Here is a 16,509-nt window from a genome sequence, read left to right on the forward strand (position 1 = left end):
TCCTGTAATTCACGGTTATCCTCATGAGCCCATCAGTTTCTCCTCTATTTAGATGTTTTCACCCTTTCAACACATACGTGGTGTTTGTGTGCAGTGGGCCAGGCCCTGTGCTGGGTGTTCAGGGCAGGTGGGCCTCTCCCCGACCTGGCTGACGTGCTGTCCCCACTGGGCTGTTCACTTCACTTCTTGAACAAGCCCCATCTCAGTAACTTGTTGTGCTGGATGAATGATGGCCCCAAAGGTGTCCACATTCTCGTCATCCACTACTGTGAATATGTTACCTTGTGTGGCAAAAGGTACTTTGCAACTGCAACTAATTACAGATCTTGGGATGAGAATTTGATCCTGGGCCATCTGGCTGTCCTGTGTCATCACAGGGGTCCTTATAGGAGAGAGGCGGGAGGGTCGGGGCCAGAGAAGGAGACCTGATGACAGAACAGGTCAGAGAGAGCTTTGAAGGTGCTGCCTGCCAGCTTTGATACGGATGGAGGTGCTACAGGCCCTTCTAGATGCTGGAAAAGCAAGGACATGGATTCTCCCGAGACTCTCCAAGCAGAACTGGCCCTGCCGACGTGTTGATTTCAGCCCGATGAGACCCGCGTTGGGTTTCTAACCTACAGAACTGTAAAGCATAGATTTATCTTGTTTTAAGCCACTGAATTCATGGCAGTTTGTCTGAGCAGCCACAGGGAACCATACAGTCCTGTAGACTAAAGAAAAAGTTCCGTTTCCATAGGAATAGACACCATGGAGGGGCAGTCAGCAGGGCCACACTGAGCCGGTCTCTGGGGAGTCTGGGGAAGCCCCCACCCACATTTTGCACCGTTGCTGAGAACAGAAACCCGCCAGTGTGGAGGGAGGCCTGTCACCAGGAAACGTTGTCCGAGGTGTCCTCCTTAGGCCCGAGTGGAAGAGTGAGGATGGGAGGCTGCTTTCACCTGTGGGTACAGGTGCACCTGGGGCGGCTCACTTGATCTCTGCTAACGTGGGCCGTGGGCCGGGGTCTTTCCAGGCTTGGGAAACGTTCCCTACCCTCCTGCCTTCTGCAGCGAGTGAGGGGGTGGGGGGCCCCAGGGCAGCAGGACACCCCGAGGGCATCCAGCCCCTCCCCCGGGCACACACAGCTCCCCTCAGCCCTGCCCATGTCTGGTGCCCGAGGACAAGGCCAGAACCCGGATGCAGGCTGAGGTCCCTGAGATGGGAGGTGTGATCAGGAAGCTTGCCCAGGTGCCCGAACCCCCAGCCCCTCAGCACCGCAGCCCCACCTGCTGCGTTTCACCCGCAGGGAGATCCCGGAGGGCCGGTCAGATCCCAGTGAGTCCTTTGATGGACTCTCCAGTTCCTGGGGGGGCCTAAGGGCAGGCTGGCTGCTGTCTTGGGCAGGGGGAGGCCTTGCTCGACAGCAGGACCGGAGGAGGGGTTCCTAGATGGGGCGTAAGGCAAGGCCTGCTGACTGGCGGCTGATTCGGGGACCGGTGACAGCCGAGGGGCTGGACGCTCAGCAGCGTTCCCGTGGGGCTTATTCTCCAAACAAACCTGTCGAAAATAAGCACATTTCCTGTTTCTTTCCAGTGATAAAAGCAAAACCACATACTTTCAGGAGGAGATAAGAAAAAGCACAGAGAACGAAATACTCAGGCAGAGATGGTCCTATATGGTGTACGACCTTCAGCTCTTCTCTAAGGCTGAGCTATGGCCTGTGTGTGTCCCCCAGTCCGTACCCCAGTGGGATGGTGTCAGGAGGGGGGCGCTCAGGAAGGTGGTGAAGTCATGAGGGGGGGCCCGTGATGGGATTTGTGTCCTTAGAGGAAGAGGACGACACCCGGAGTGTGCTGGCTGCTGCCAAGTGAGGACACAGGGAGAGGGTGCCGTCCAGACCTCCAGACCTCCAGGACCCTGGTCCTGGCCACCAGGACCGTGAGAAAGGATGAAGAGAAACAGTCGTATATCACCACAGCCCGAGCCGACAAAGACAGGGCGTGATGTAAATATGCAGATACAAACACGGTTTAAAAAGTGTTGTCCGGGCTTCCCTGGTGGCACAGTGGTTGAGAGTCCGCCTGCCGATACAGGGGACGCGGGTTCGTGCCCCGGTCCGGGAGGATCCCACATGCCGCGGAGCGGCTGGGCCCGTGAGCCATGGCCGCTGAGCCTGCGCGTCCGGAGCCTGTGCTCCGCAGCGGGAGAGGCCACAACAGTGAGAGGCCCGCGTACCGCACAAAAGAAAAAAAAAAAAAGTGTTGTCCATGCAGCACCTGTGTGCTGGGAGCTGGGTTTGCAGAGGAGACCTTGGTGGGGGGACGGACCCGGAACCAGATAGCTTTGGGCCAGCGCATGAGCACAGCACTGAAGCTCTGAACAGAGGTGTGGGCACAGAGCGGCTGGGAAGCCCCCAGAAGCGGCTTCACCGAGGGGGCAGGCCTTGAGCAGAGCTGGGAGAAGGGTAGCTGAGCCCTGGGGTGGTGGTCCCGCTGGGAGAAGTGGTGACTGCAGAAGGGCCATGAGGCCTGGGAGATGCTCCCTGGGGGTGGAGGACGGGGGGTGGGGATGAGGGCGAGGCCGGCCCTTCTCCCCCCGCCCCCCCTCCCGAGATTAATTCTCTTTTCTGTATTGAAAGTTCAGATAAACAAGGAGTTTATCTGATGGCTTCGAAAGCACCTGACAGGACCTTGCTGGAAGCGTGCAGAGGCACGTACAGGATTACGGAGGGTTTCCAGGAAGAACAGGTCAGGCTGGGTGGCACTGTCACCTTCGGGGCGGCAGGAAAGGGTGGCCTTTATCTGTTTATCCAGGATGGTGAGCGGAGGAGCCGTCCTGCATCCCCTCCCACCAACCGAGTCCTCTGCCCTTGTAGCCTCAGACCTCGAGGCCACAGGACCCCCGGGGTAGGGGGGAGACACAGCAGGAGATGGGCTGGGGGCTCTGAGGTCTGAGGGAGCCCCAGCCCAGCCGGCCCTCCCATCTTTCTGCCGCCTGGACCTTCTGCTGCAGAACAAACCCCTGGGTGGAGGTGGGGTGGCAGAGGGGAAGTGGCTGCTGGGACACACTCCTGGCGCCCGCAACTGTCCCCGGTCGCGGGGGGGGGGGCCATCCTTCCCCCGCAAAAGCTGCCGGCCTGCTTCCCAGGAGGCTGAGAGCAGAAGCTGGGGGCCTGAGGGAAGCAGCAACTAATCCGTGTCCAGCACTCTTGTAAACACATCAAGGGCGTCCCCACCTCCTGGAAGAAGGCCTGGGGGTTTCAAAGAGAGAGGCCCTACAAGTTTGATGTTAGCGGTTTTTCAAAAGTGTTTTCCTGGCGCCCATTTGAATCCCAGATCAGCAGGAGAGAGAGGCCCGCCTGGCCGGCTGTTAGATTTCCACGTAGATTTATTGGAAGTAGTTTAGAGCCCATTTTCAAACATTTTAACCGCCAACCCCTAACTAATTTTTTACAGGTGCATTGCTTAATTCCACAATAAGACATTGTTTGGAAAGACAGGGAAATACCCACCCTGGGTGCTGTGGTCTTAGCAGGGGCGTGAAAGAGCGTCAGCTTCCCAGGGACAATTGCCCGCTCACCATCACCAGGCGTCCTTGGAGCTGGCCTGCTAAGGCAGCATGTGACCCACTGCCCGTGTGCCAACCCCCTGCCAGGGCAAAAACTGAAAGCAGTGTGTGGAAACGTGTACAGCAGTGGGACAGAATGATTGTGTGTCTAACGGAACACTAAGAACGTGGCTTTGCATTTTGCATGTCATTTAAGACATTTTCTTTTTCTAGCAATTCATTTTTACTGTATTTTGGAAAGGTCAGTCTATAATAGATTGAAAACAGAAAAAAAAATAACTGATTCATTACAACAGACAGTTTGAAAAGCAGTGCTTATGTAGAGAAGACACAAAACCTCTGTATTAGTTTCCCAAGGCTGCTGGAACAAAGCACCCCAAACAGGGGCTAAGACAACAGAAATGTATCCTCTCCCAGCCTGGGGCAGAAGTCTGAGGTCAAGGTGTCACAGGGCTATGCTCCCTCTGAAGGTCCAGGGGAGGGTCCTGTCTGCCTCTTCCAGGGGCTGGCGTTCGCTGGCATCCTTGGTGTCCCTGATCCCTTGGTTGTGGCCACACCACTCAGATCTGTCTTAGGCTTCACACGGCTTCCCTCTGCGTGTGTCTGTTGTGTGCCTGAATCTCTTTTTATAAGAACACTGGTCCTATTGAATCAGGACCCACCGTAAGGACCTCATTTTAACTTGGCTCCCTTCAGAAAGTCTCCATCTGCAAATAAGGTCATGTTCTGAGGTCCTGGGAGTTAGGACTGCAACATTATTTTTTGGGGGGGAGAGGGACACAGTTCACCTGTAAGAACCTTTAAATTGGGGTTAACCAGAATGTACTATCAGTTAGCGGTCTTATTTAGTTTATACTTCGAAGGATTTACTAGTTAGGCCTTTACTATGTAAAGATGACTCGAGAAATTAAAACTGTTCCGCAGTCACTGCATTATCAGCGGGGCGCTCAGTAACACAGTACATACCTTCTGATTTGGATTTCTGTCCTGTGTAACCTTGCAGGTCATCAAAGCCATCACTCATATCCCTTACTAGCTGACAGCAATGTGATTGAGAACAGAATTATTTGATGACAAGACCCACCCAGGTTCTGGGGACCCCCTTTCTGGCATAACAGCAACGGCCCGAGTCCTGGGGTCCTCCAGCCCCACCGGCATGAGCACCAGGTTTGCAGGCTGTGCTGGCCCCTTGGCCGGAGCATCTTTTGTCCCACTCTGTCTCCTACTAGAGTTACGGGAAAGCATCACGACATTCTGGTGTGGAAACTTCCTCCAGGCTCCCTGTCTGAAGTAGGAATCTCGAACCGAATGACATCTAGGGCAAGACTCCTCTCAAGACGCATACGCAGCACCCCTCTCGCCAAGGGCAGTGTAAGCGTGCAGGTTCCCCTTTAACTCACAGCACAAAGCGTCTTTGGGCTCGGGGCAGAAGTCTGTGTGGTAAAAGGAAGCAACAAGGTGCACTGGGACACCGATTTTATTTTTAACGCACGGATTCCTGGTACAAGGAGGATGCTTCTCGCGCTCATAAGCCTTCTGGATTTGCTCTCTGAAGCGTGGAGTCATTCATTCATTTGGAAGGACAGTGTTTCACTGTGAATATAAGTGAGGGCTTCGGGGTTGGGCTGGAATTCCTGCGCCACCTCACACAGAATGGAAGAGTTACATTACACCCTTCGAGAGTTAAAGCTCCTCAGCTGTCAAATGGGAGGAGGCCCCTCCTCCTGGGGTCCTGCGTGTGCGAGTGTGTGTGTCCACACCTAGTACTTTGCAGAACTCTGCCTACACTTACCTATAGATACACTATATAGAGACTTCTGTGAAGTCATATTTAATTGCAGATAACTTGTTCTAACTTTATAAATGCATACCTTGAAAATACTTTAAAATAACTATCAAATTTTTGTTACTTTTCCAAAAGAAGACTTACTAGGATTGATACTAATAAACTTATTGGCCACTTAATGATGGTAATATTGACTCATTGACGAGAATTTGTCGCCTCCTGGGAGCTTGCAGTCTGCTGAGGAAAAGTGCGTGCAGGACCACCTGGCGTCCACGCAGACCGCGGTGCAGTGCGGTAGAGAGTGGCGCTCAGCCCAACGAGGCAACACTGGATCACTGATTCGGCAGTGACTGAGGGTGACCTCGCCCCATCACAGTGCTGGCCGTTGCATGAGGCTAAAGAGACAGGCCTCTGTTGTCCTGTTCCAGTCAGGGTAACTAAGGCATTAGCTTGGACCAGCGACTGTGTATGATACGAAATGTTTGCGCTGACACGACCGCTGCCCGGTCCCATCTATGTCCACCGTTGGCAGTCTGGAGTTCGTGATGTTCCAGAGAGCTGGGCAGCATCCTCTATTCTGAGCACAGCGTTCTCAGGCACCGGCTTATAAGATACTTGGAAACACTCAGACATGAGAAAAAGAGCTTCCAATATTTCAGGAGTAGCTTACGAAAGGATGCAGACGCACCCAGAGTTCATCAGAGCTGAAGAGAGTAGGCAGGCTGGGCTTGGGTGAATATAGGGGGGCACTGGGGGGACGAGGGATTTCCTTTTGTACAAAATGGATAGAATGAACCAGGGAATGCGGTTTCCACGACAACACACAGATATTCTAATTAATTTTTCATGCCAAGAGACTCAAAGTGCTTTGTTGCAGTTGGATCAATTCCTGACAGCTACTGGAATTTAATTGCTTTTTTTTTTTTTCCCTTTTGGAAGGCTGAGTGGGGTGGTGCGTGAACTCTTATGAGCCGTTAACACTTTGGGGAAATGATCTGTTATCTGGCACTAGCACACGGAGGAAAACACCATCCAGGGTCCTAACGGGGCTAGGAACAAGCAGCTGCAACCTACCAGCCATCCCCCTTGTGCGCACGATGCAAACTCTATGGGGGACACAACTGGGGAGGTAAAAATATTTGCTGGAGGTCACCCAGGGGGGCAGTGACAGAAGCGACAAGTGTGAGTGGTGCTCCCCCAAGATTAACACCCAAGGCACGAAGTGCATTGTGCCCATCGTCTCGGTCTGTCCTGTGGGGAGGGCAGCCATACCACCTCTTTACACAGAAGGACAGTGGGCACAGTGTCTTGTCCAAAATGCACAGGACTTGGAGTGGTGAAATTGTTGTTGGAAATCCAGCCGGCCAAATTCCAAAGGTTTGCTCTCTCCACTGCTCCAGGCAGCTTCCAAATGTGGTTCAGAGTCCCCTGAACCTGGAACCCGGGTCCCCAGACTCTGCGTTCAGGGGCCTGTAAACCATCACGCTCAGGATGATTCCATGAGCTTCGGTTCTATTTTTTGGGCACAGTTTTGCGTGGTGATATGTTTGCACGCTTCAAGTCTACCATGCACAAGCAGGCTCTCCCTGAGCTGTGGAGGATTTAAACAGTAAAACAGTTTCCTTGAAATACTCTTCAAATGCATGTTTTTTAAAAAAATATTTAAGATAGCTAGTCCTTCTTCTTGGCATTTTTATACCCCAGCTTCAATTTCAGGAAATCTATAGGTCCCTGGCATTTGAATGAACTCCTAATTAAATGTCATGTTCCTCAGCAATTTCCATGAACCATATTGGGGCCAGAGTGCAGTTTTAAAAATAAAACATCTAAAGTCTGAAAATAAATGGGGTTCCCCACACTCCTCTACTAGATGGTGTAGAGGTTGCATGGATGTTTTAAGTTAATTCATTTATTTTTCCATTCCTTCAATAAATATTTATTGAGAACTTAGTATCTGCCAAGCACTGTAAAATCCAGTGGGAAGAGAAGTTAAATATGACTTATTAGCACATCACTGGAAGCTGGCAGAGTGGTGGAGAGGACAGACCAGGACCTCTGTGGGGACAGCACCTGTGACTGGGGAAAGCTGGGTGGTCACTGGAGGCTTATCCACAAAGGTGGGCGGGGAGGCCAGATGAAGCCCTGATGCTGTGGGCCAGCGCAATGTATCTCTTGAAAAGATGGCACGGGTGCTGGGGAAATGCATTTTAACTCCCCTCCAGACATCTTTAAATCATGGTGTAGGGTAGGCTAGTTACATGCGGTCTCCATGTAAAAAGGTAAACAGAGATGCATTGAAAATATCCCAGTAGATTCTAAACTATTTCTGACATACAATGGGTAAAATAAAAATGGCACATGATGGGAATTATTTCAGCCTCCAAAAGGTCTGTTTCCGCTAGAGTTAACTGATATTTTTATTTTATTTATTTATTTGGCCACCCAGCATGTGGGATCTTCATTCCCCCATCAGGGATGGAACCCATGCACTCTGCATTGGAAGGGCGGAGTCTTAACCACTGGACTGCCAGGGAAGTCCCTAACTGATCATTTAAAAAAGTTATTTCCCGATAGTTTGCTCAGTTTCTGCTTCCTTTAACCCAAATCTTGATGTATTCTACTTAGCAAGTAAACAAAGATTTTTTTTAAGGACGTTCTCAGGGTATTAACTCTGGTACTGAAAACCGAAGGGCCCATAGCATTTAACTGGCAGAGACTGTTGAAGGCAAAATTTTTAAAAAGAAAAAGAAGTAAAGGCTCAGCCTCTCTGTGCCTATGGAAATTTAATCACTTTTTCACGAAACCTTTAAAAATAGCATTTACCATCAGGGGTCCAGTCTTAACTGGAGCTGACCCGGCAGGAAGCAGCTGTGCGCAGGAACAGAAAGCAGCCCAGGTCGGAGGGCACTTCGTCCCTCTCCGCTGTCAGGTCTTTGGGGATCTTGCTCCTTATCGTGGCTCGAGGCTCGGGCGGTCCCTCGTCGTCCTGCGCCCCGATCCCGCTGCAGGGACCTGGAGCTGGTGGGGGCCACGTCTCCAGATACAAGAACAAGTTTCAGCGCTTCCTCTACTTGGGTGTTCTGAATGTTTTCCTTTTTGTTCTGGAGTCTGTAAGGATGTAGGCAGTTTTCTTAACCACTAAATATTTCAACAATGCATCGTCCCTAATTTTCCAAATCATAAACACTAAATTACATTATTTCATGGTTTTTTTTGGGGGGGGCGGGGGCTAGGACACAAAAGAGAGCTGGCAAAGCCTAGAGCGCTGGCGGTAACCTGTTCCTCGCTCCTTGTTGGGGCGTTGCTGTATTAAAGCTCAGCGTCTACGAGGTGCCACAGGGTCCAGCGCGCAGCCCGCGCCCTTCCCGTGCGCGCACGGATGCGCCTGCGGTGGGCGCCGCTCCCCCGCCTCGAGCCGGGTGTCCGCGGGACCTCCCTGCGCCTGGAAAGGGTTAAGCGAGCGGAGGGCGCGGGGCGGGCTGACCTGGACTCGGGGCCGCGCCGGCGCGCTCCAGTCCGGAGCCTGCACGCCCTGCCGGGGGCTGCGGCCGCCCTCCCGCCCACGTCCCCGCGTCCCCGCCTCGGCGCGCTGCTCGGAGCGGCGGGGCTCCAGGCGCGGCCTCCACGGACGCGGTGAGTGCCGGGCCCGCTGCCGCCAAGGCAGGCCGGGGGCGCAGGGGGCACTCGTCGGGCCGGGCCTGGCCGCGCGGGAAGATGCTCGGGAACCCGCGGGCGCTCGCACAGGTGCGCGGAAGGCGGCCGCCCCGCCCACGGGCGTTCTCACAGGTGCGCGGGAAGAGCCCCGCGCATGCGCGTCGGAGACCCTGGCGAGGGTTCCGGGTCCCGGGCTTGGGTGGGCGCCGGGGTGGAGGGCGAGGCGCAGAGCTGAGAGGTAGGGGTGGGCCCCGAAGGGGGGGAGGCAGCGGCGAGACGCCCCAGGAGGCGGAGGATAAGCGGGCGGGGGTCCCGGGGTGGGCGCTGGTCGGGACGGGGGTGGCCGCCGGAGCGGGGGCGGGGGTCGGGGGTGGCCCCGCCCGCGGCGGGGCTGTGGGGAACGGGGTGGGCGGACCTCCGTCCCGCTCCCGGGCGCCGCGTGGAGGAGGGGGCCACGGCGCGGGGACTCCCTAGGGCGCTCCTGCCGGAAGCGGGTGACGGCCAGTCCCCGCGCTGTGCCCGCGGTGACCGCCTCCGAGGACCTAGTCCCGGGGGCGGCGTGGCCACTGTCTTTTCCGCCGCCAGTCGCGCCTCCGCGCGCCCAGCCCAGCCGGAGCCAACCCGGGGGCGGAGCGGCCCGGAGCCCAGCGGGGAGGAGCCGCACCCCGTGTCCGCGCCCCGCTGCCCAGGCTGAGCGCTCCTTGGGCAGGCGGCCCGGGCTCGCGGCCACGCTGTAGGATGGCGGGCCCGGCCGCTTCCCCCTTCCGAGGGCTGCCCGGGCCCTGCCTCGCGGACGGTCGTAGCCGGGCCGCGCTGCCTCTGGAGCGCCCATCCCGCGGGGCACAGGAAGCGGGTGGGAGGTCCCTGCCGGACCTGGTCCCCGGGGGAGGGGAGGAAGATGCGGAGGCACCTCTTGCTCTCTCCTCCGATGCCCGCCGGCCGGCACCCCCGCGACCCCAGGGTCCGCTGCTTATGCTGCCGGGATTGCTGAGGGCTCGTGGGGTGCTGGGGGCTGGTGCACAGCGTGTGCTTTCTTTTCATGGAGGCTTTGCCCCACTGACCGACCAGACGGCCCACCAGCAGTGCTTGTTACTCAGATTTGAACGTGCCTGACAGCATGATGGCGCGGGGGCGAGGGGGTACGAAAAGGAGCAACATTTAAATAAAGACTGCGTGGAACCGGCTGACACGGCCGGCGGGGAGGTTACATGCATTTCCGCAGCAAGCCTCCCACCCCCGACCCGCTCTCGTGCTGGGGGACCCCAACCTCCCTCGGGGGGCTGCGCCTGTAACGTTAAAGAAGGAAGGTTTTAAAAAATTCTACCACTTCTTCGGTTCCTACAGAACCACATCCTTTGTCTTCACCCACCCTCACATCTGTTCTAAGGGAAACAAAAAGAACAAATGAATGTAATAAGCTTTATTTCGCTCAAAGCACTGAAGGCGCTTTACGGTCAGGTTTTTAAGCCCCTGCGCTGCCCGCAGTGGAGGGGCCAGTTCAGTCTGTGCCTGGCCTGTTGTCGCCTTCCTTCAGTCCCCATCTACCAACAGTTGGCAGCCTCTAATTAGGACCCTTAATGGACGCCGATGTTGCCCTTTGGCCTTTTATCCGCAGCTAATGGGATCCTATTGTTAGAACCCTCCCCCCTCCCCACCCATGAAACGCAGAAGGAAGCTCTCCATCGCACTCAGATTTGCCCAGGGACAGCCCAGGGACAGCCCAGGGAATGCACACTTCTGGTAACCGGCATTACAGCTCTCTCTTTGTGGCCTAACAAAGCAAAATTTTAAAGAAAGAAAGTCTTTCCAGCTTTTAATGTCAATTGCACAGGCATTGCTGATAAAATAATCAGAACACAATGAAAATAGCTCAAAGATTTTGCTTACAGGATTTAAGGCAGTCTTGGGCTTGGGAGGAGGGGAGAGAACAGTTAAGTGTCCATCCTAGATCGGGACTGAGCTGTTGGGGCAGCCTGGCTTTGTGTGGTCATCTTGCTGTCCTAGTGTCTGGGCATTCCTTAGGGCGGGCCCTCCTTCACCTGCAGAGGACTTTGCCTGCTGCTGGCTCCAGCCCTGGCAGAACAGAAGGATCTGGAACCTCATCTCTGAACATCTTTCCTGGCAGTCGCCAGTGCTTGATTTCATTTCCATATGTTCTGATACAAGTAGCCACGTTGTCAGCGGGAAGGCAGGAGGCCTCTTTTTAGTCCACTTTTGTCCCTGTACTGAAACTGGGGGGCCCTCTGTGCTGTGGGGCCTCCATCTGGGATCCTATTTCAGTTTTTTTCTAAACGCCGGCAGCATAAATTGTCCATAATCATAGCTCTGCAGTGAAGCTGGAATTACTTAGGCAGCTGTAATGCCCTTCGGCCTCCCTACCTCCAAGCCTTCGTGACCCAGGAGGACAGATGTGGGGTTGGCCTTAGAGGTGCCCAGAGAGGCCGTCAGTGTGCAGCCCCGTCATTTTGCACATCTCCCCCTGGTGACTCAGGACAAATCTGCCTTTCTGAGGAGTTCAAGGGGTTAGTGTCTCCACTGTGGCCTTGATTTCAGTTTTTTCTCTTGGATTTATTGTAATTATGCTGAAAGTATAGTGTTGGCACCTGCACCTCTTTGGGACATAGTTAACAATGAGCAATGACCTTTGGAATACAGCAGAAACTTCCAGGAGTTTGCCTTTTACCAACAACCCAACTCCTGCCAGAACGAATATTAAATAGTGCCTTGGAAATTGAAGCCATTGCAGGTCTTCTGCAATATTTGACCGATTAAAAGCCAGTTTCTTTCTTTGACAAACGTTTATCGAATGTCTACCCCAGGTCAGGCACAGTTCTAGGTGCTGGGAATGCCATGGCATCTAAAACAGGCACAGGTCCTCACCCCCCGCCACCCCCTGCGGCTTAGGTTCCAATAAGGTGAAAGGCATTAAAAATATAATCATGTTAATTCATGTGTAATAAGCAGAGAAGTGGCCTAAATGAAAGGAATAAACCCCTATGAAAGCATCTGACGAAGGGGTTTTGAGTTGGGGTCTGAAGGATGATGAGGCCTGGCAAAGGAGGACGGCAGGGGACGGCCCAGGGGAGATGGTGCTCAGAGGGGCCCGGCGCAGCAGGGAACGGAAGGAAGGTCGGGAGGGGCCCCTAGGCCATGTCGTAGATTGGTAACTTAATATAATTTTGATTCCTAATTAATTGTGGCATTTCCTCTATGTAAATTGATGGAGCTTTGCCCTCTAGGCCTTGATGGAGTAGGACGTGTGTTAATTTTACAGAACTGAGCTTTGCCCTCTAGGCCTTGATGGAGTAGGACGTGTGTTAATTTTACAGAACTGAGATGTACTGAATCACAAAGGGATCCCCATTTCGTGGGATGTTGTGGACAGAACGTCTTGTAAGCTGATAACCACTGTGCGGCTGTTGGATGCTGTTAGCACCGTTTCCTGGAAAGTCTTAGTCATGAGGACCTTGGTACAGATGCCAAGTCTGCTGCCTTTGTCTGAGCCACCGTCACCTCCCGCTCCCACTGCAGTGGTTCCAGGTGGGCTTCACACAGCTGCCCTTCCCCCTTGATCGGTTCCTCTTACAGTCGTCAGGGTGGTCATCTAAAGACACAAATATTATGATGTTGGACGGCCAGTAGCTTCCCAGTGCCGTGGGCTGTAGTCCACAACACGGGTGACAAGATGCTCATTCCAGCTGGCGTGGTTGTCTAATGACCAACCGCACAAACTTAGTGCTTGCCGTGGACTAAATGTCGGTCTTACCCAAATTCACATGTTGAACCTTAATCTCCTGGTGACAGTATTAGGAAGGGGGGGCTTTGGGAGGTGATGAGGCATGAGGGTGGAACCTCATAACACAGACTCCCGAGAGCTCCCTCTCCCCGTCCCCCACGTGAGGACCCAGGGAGAAGATGCTGTCTCTGAACCAGGAAGCAAGTCTTACCAGACAGTGCAGAGAGGGAACTGTTTGTTCCAAGTCTACTGATGGCGAATATTAATCCCATCTAAAGATGCCTTCACAGCAACGTCTAGGCTGGTACTTGACCAAACACCTGGGTCCTATGGCCCAACCAAGCTGACACACAAAAGTAACCATGGCAACTGTCCTGTTCAGACAGGGGAGTGGAGGCGCACGGTGACCTCTGGCCCGTGACGGCCCTGCAGTGCGGTCGGGCACCAGCTGGCTGGGTTCCTGTTCCTGGGGGCGGATCTCCAGTGCTCTTGGCGCTGCTTTCTGGATTCTAGGTTCTGCCCTCCGAGTCATCCTTCTTGTTTCCTGAGAAATGCCTGGTGTTTGCAACTCAGTGGTTTTCTCAGCCTCTTTCCTGGTTTCTCTTTGTGCTGATCTGTTCCGTTTACTCCAAGTTGGCAGAATCTCTTCCCGTACAATTATCTTAAACATGTTGTGGGTTTTCTCTGGATCTGTTGGGATTCAAGCCACTAGACAAAAACTCCATCCACAAATCCACATAAGTCCTTTCTCTACCTTGGACCTCCAGGGCCTGTGTCTAGTGTCCCCTCAGATATTTATGAGGTCTTAACAGGGCATCTGATGGTGCCACCTGGATTGATCTTTGCTCTGAGGCCCCATCTTAATTTGACAGTATCGCAAGGGCTGGGAAAGAGAAGAACTTTATCTTCCAACCCAGTGGGGCCTGGTTCCTTTATATTTGCTCCGAATCGCACTTGAAAACGGAACCCTTCCTTCTTCCGCTCTCCTCTCTCATCTCATCACGTCACAGAGACAGAGCTCAGTAGGGTCACCCGGGCCCTGCCTGGAAGTCTCCTCCAGTATCATCCAGCCCACCCAGCGCATCCTCCGTCTCCAGCATCACATGGCCACGGTGCTGCTGAGCCCTGCCCTCCAGAGCCCCGTCCAGGAACCCCATCCACCTGTCCTCGGAGCCCCGCTAGCAGCTGCTTCGGAGACCAGAGGCATCTTCCCACTGGCTGCCTGCTGCCCAGCTGGGACCGCTGAGCTTGCCGCGGGTTCCTGCTCTGGGGGCAGCCAGACATACTGTAATATGTGCATAACGGGTCAGTCCAAACATACTGGCTCAAAAGAACGGAGTTGACTTGGCTTATAAACCTGTAGTGTGGGCAGGTCTGGTGGGGAAGCTCAAATGGATTATCTGGAGGCGTACACACACGTCTGCAGCCCGGCTGGGAGCACGAGGGCAGCGGGGCTGGACCCGGCGCCCAGCACAGTGTCTCCGTGGCCTCTCGCTGTGCTCCCTCCAGCCGGGCATCTGGTGTCCCCGGACTTCTTACACGTTGGCACCGGGCATCCGAGCTCTGGGTCCCAAGAGAGGAATCTGTATTATTGCTGTTTTCAACACAGCCTCACCTCACCATCATCACCAGTTTTTAGGATCCAGAGACCAGGGCACATATGCAGACATCCGGGGAGCCATCATCACCTGTGAGAAGAGCGTGCGGGTGGGCTGGATCGAGGGGTCACCTTGGAAAGGATGGGCTGCGTCCTGCACTCTACAGCCACCCCTGCCCTCTAGCTCCTTCCTCCTGGCTGGCCAGTGGCCAGGGGGCTGTGGTGGCTCCTCGGGGCCTGTGCTGCCCACCCTGCAGCTCTGTGTGTGGCCCTCAGCCCGTCCTCCCATGAGGCCCAGGTGCCTGGATGTCGAGGTCTGTGTCTCCCAAAGGCCGGGCACTTTCTGGGCTCTGAGTGTAGGGGACCTTGTGTGAGGGGAGAAGTCTCACCCTCCCTGGTCCTTTGGTTAGTGCAGAGTCAGGTCACCGGCGTGACACAGGGAATAGAAACATGACGGGCAGTAGATCCATTCCTCAGCTTATGTCACGGCTGTGCTGTGTATTGATCCCGTCAGTCTGCACGAGGCTCTCACCTGTGCCAACTCCTGTCTTTTGAGTGCATGGAAATCACTGTTTGATTGAGTAGGAGATAAGACTAAGTTCTTTTATCCATGTAGATAATCATCTTGATGTAGAAGTCAAGATATAAAGAAAAATTGTCTTCATTTCTTTCATGTCAAACAGACAGCACCTTGATTCCTTTCTCGTGCAACCGTTCTTACTACTTATTGTAAAGGGTTTGATATTTTGAGGAGAAACATTGAGATGGAAGACGTAGGCCCAGTTATGTGCCAAATGAGGTGGAATACCTGCGTGAAACTTTGAAATGAAGTGTAGGCACCTGCCGCCTTTTGGTCAGCATTACAGGCTCTGAGAAGACTTTTATGCTTTTGCACAAGGGCTTTTAATCCAGCTGACCTCATGTGGCTTCGACGTGGCCCAGGTGTGTGTGTGTGGGGGGTGGCCTCAGGGCCTGGTCACTCAGGCTGTGAACTCGGGGGCACTTGTCGCTGCTGTGGAGTCCCAGCAGCCCCGGGACGAGGTGCACAGGCGGCCGGATCTTCCCAGATCCTTCTGTCTGGTCGTTTCACCAGCGAAGGCAAAGAAACACTGGAGCTCTCAGCTCTGTGACGTCAACCCCAGAAACTGCGCCTTCTTCAGCGTCATGGGATTTGTAGAAATTATGAAAATCACTGGGTCTTGGACTTGTTCTCAGTGTGTTTAGGTTTCTGGAGTTGAGATAGTGCAGGGAGTGAAGCTGGCAGGGGTCCTAGGGTGTGGCTTCTAATTTAGCACAGCACTTATGAGCTGTGTGCCCCTGGGCAAGTGGCTCACCCTCTCTGGTCTCTGTTTCTTCCTGTGTGTGTGAAACACAGGGAAGGGCTGGACCAGGTGCTCTGCCATCTCTCAACTGCAACGTTCCCAGTTTGGGGAAGGATTCTGGGACTGGTAAAACCCTTGGCAATTCTGAGATACAGCACGTCTTCAGTGTCAACATTTTTTTTCTTCAAACCTACAACCTAAATCAGGCCGGGGATTTAACAAAATGGATCCTTCATTTCATAGTTCTGTGCCTAAAAGCCTGGCTATTATAAGAAAGCTTTCATTTGACCATATTTTTCTACCAAGTATTCTTTCTTGGGGCCCAACCAAAACTTGAGTCATTTTGTTTTATATACACACTGATGCACACACATACACGTGCACACAGAGATGCAAATGTACACGTACGCACGTACACATTCTTGTATATACATACACATCTATAGAGAGATGTGTATATACATAGAATTTTTCTGATTCTAAAAATATACATATTCATTATAGACAATTTGAAGATACCAAGAGTTATGAAAAAAAAGTCATTCATAATTCTCACTATCAACATGCCTTTTAAAGCTTTTGGTATTATTCTCATTGTCTTTTTTCCCCTGTTGTGTGTGTTTGTGTGTGTGTTGGGCGGGGTGTTTAAAATTTTTTAAATTTATTTTTCATTGCAGTATAGTTGATTTACAATGTTGTGTTACTTTCAGGTGTACAGCAAAGTGATTCAGTTACACATACATATATATATATATATATTCTTTTTCAGATTCTGTTCCCTTATAGGTTATTGCAAGATGTGGAGTAGAGTTCCCTGTGCTGTACAGTAGGTCCTTGTCGTTTATCTATTTTATATATAGTAGTGTGT

The sequence above is a fragment of the Phocoena phocoena genome, chromosome 21, assembly GCF_963924675.1.
Source record: "Phocoena phocoena chromosome 21, mPhoPho1.1, whole genome shotgun sequence".
NCBI lineage: Eukaryota > Metazoa > Chordata > Mammalia > Artiodactyla > Phocoenidae > Phocoena > Phocoena phocoena.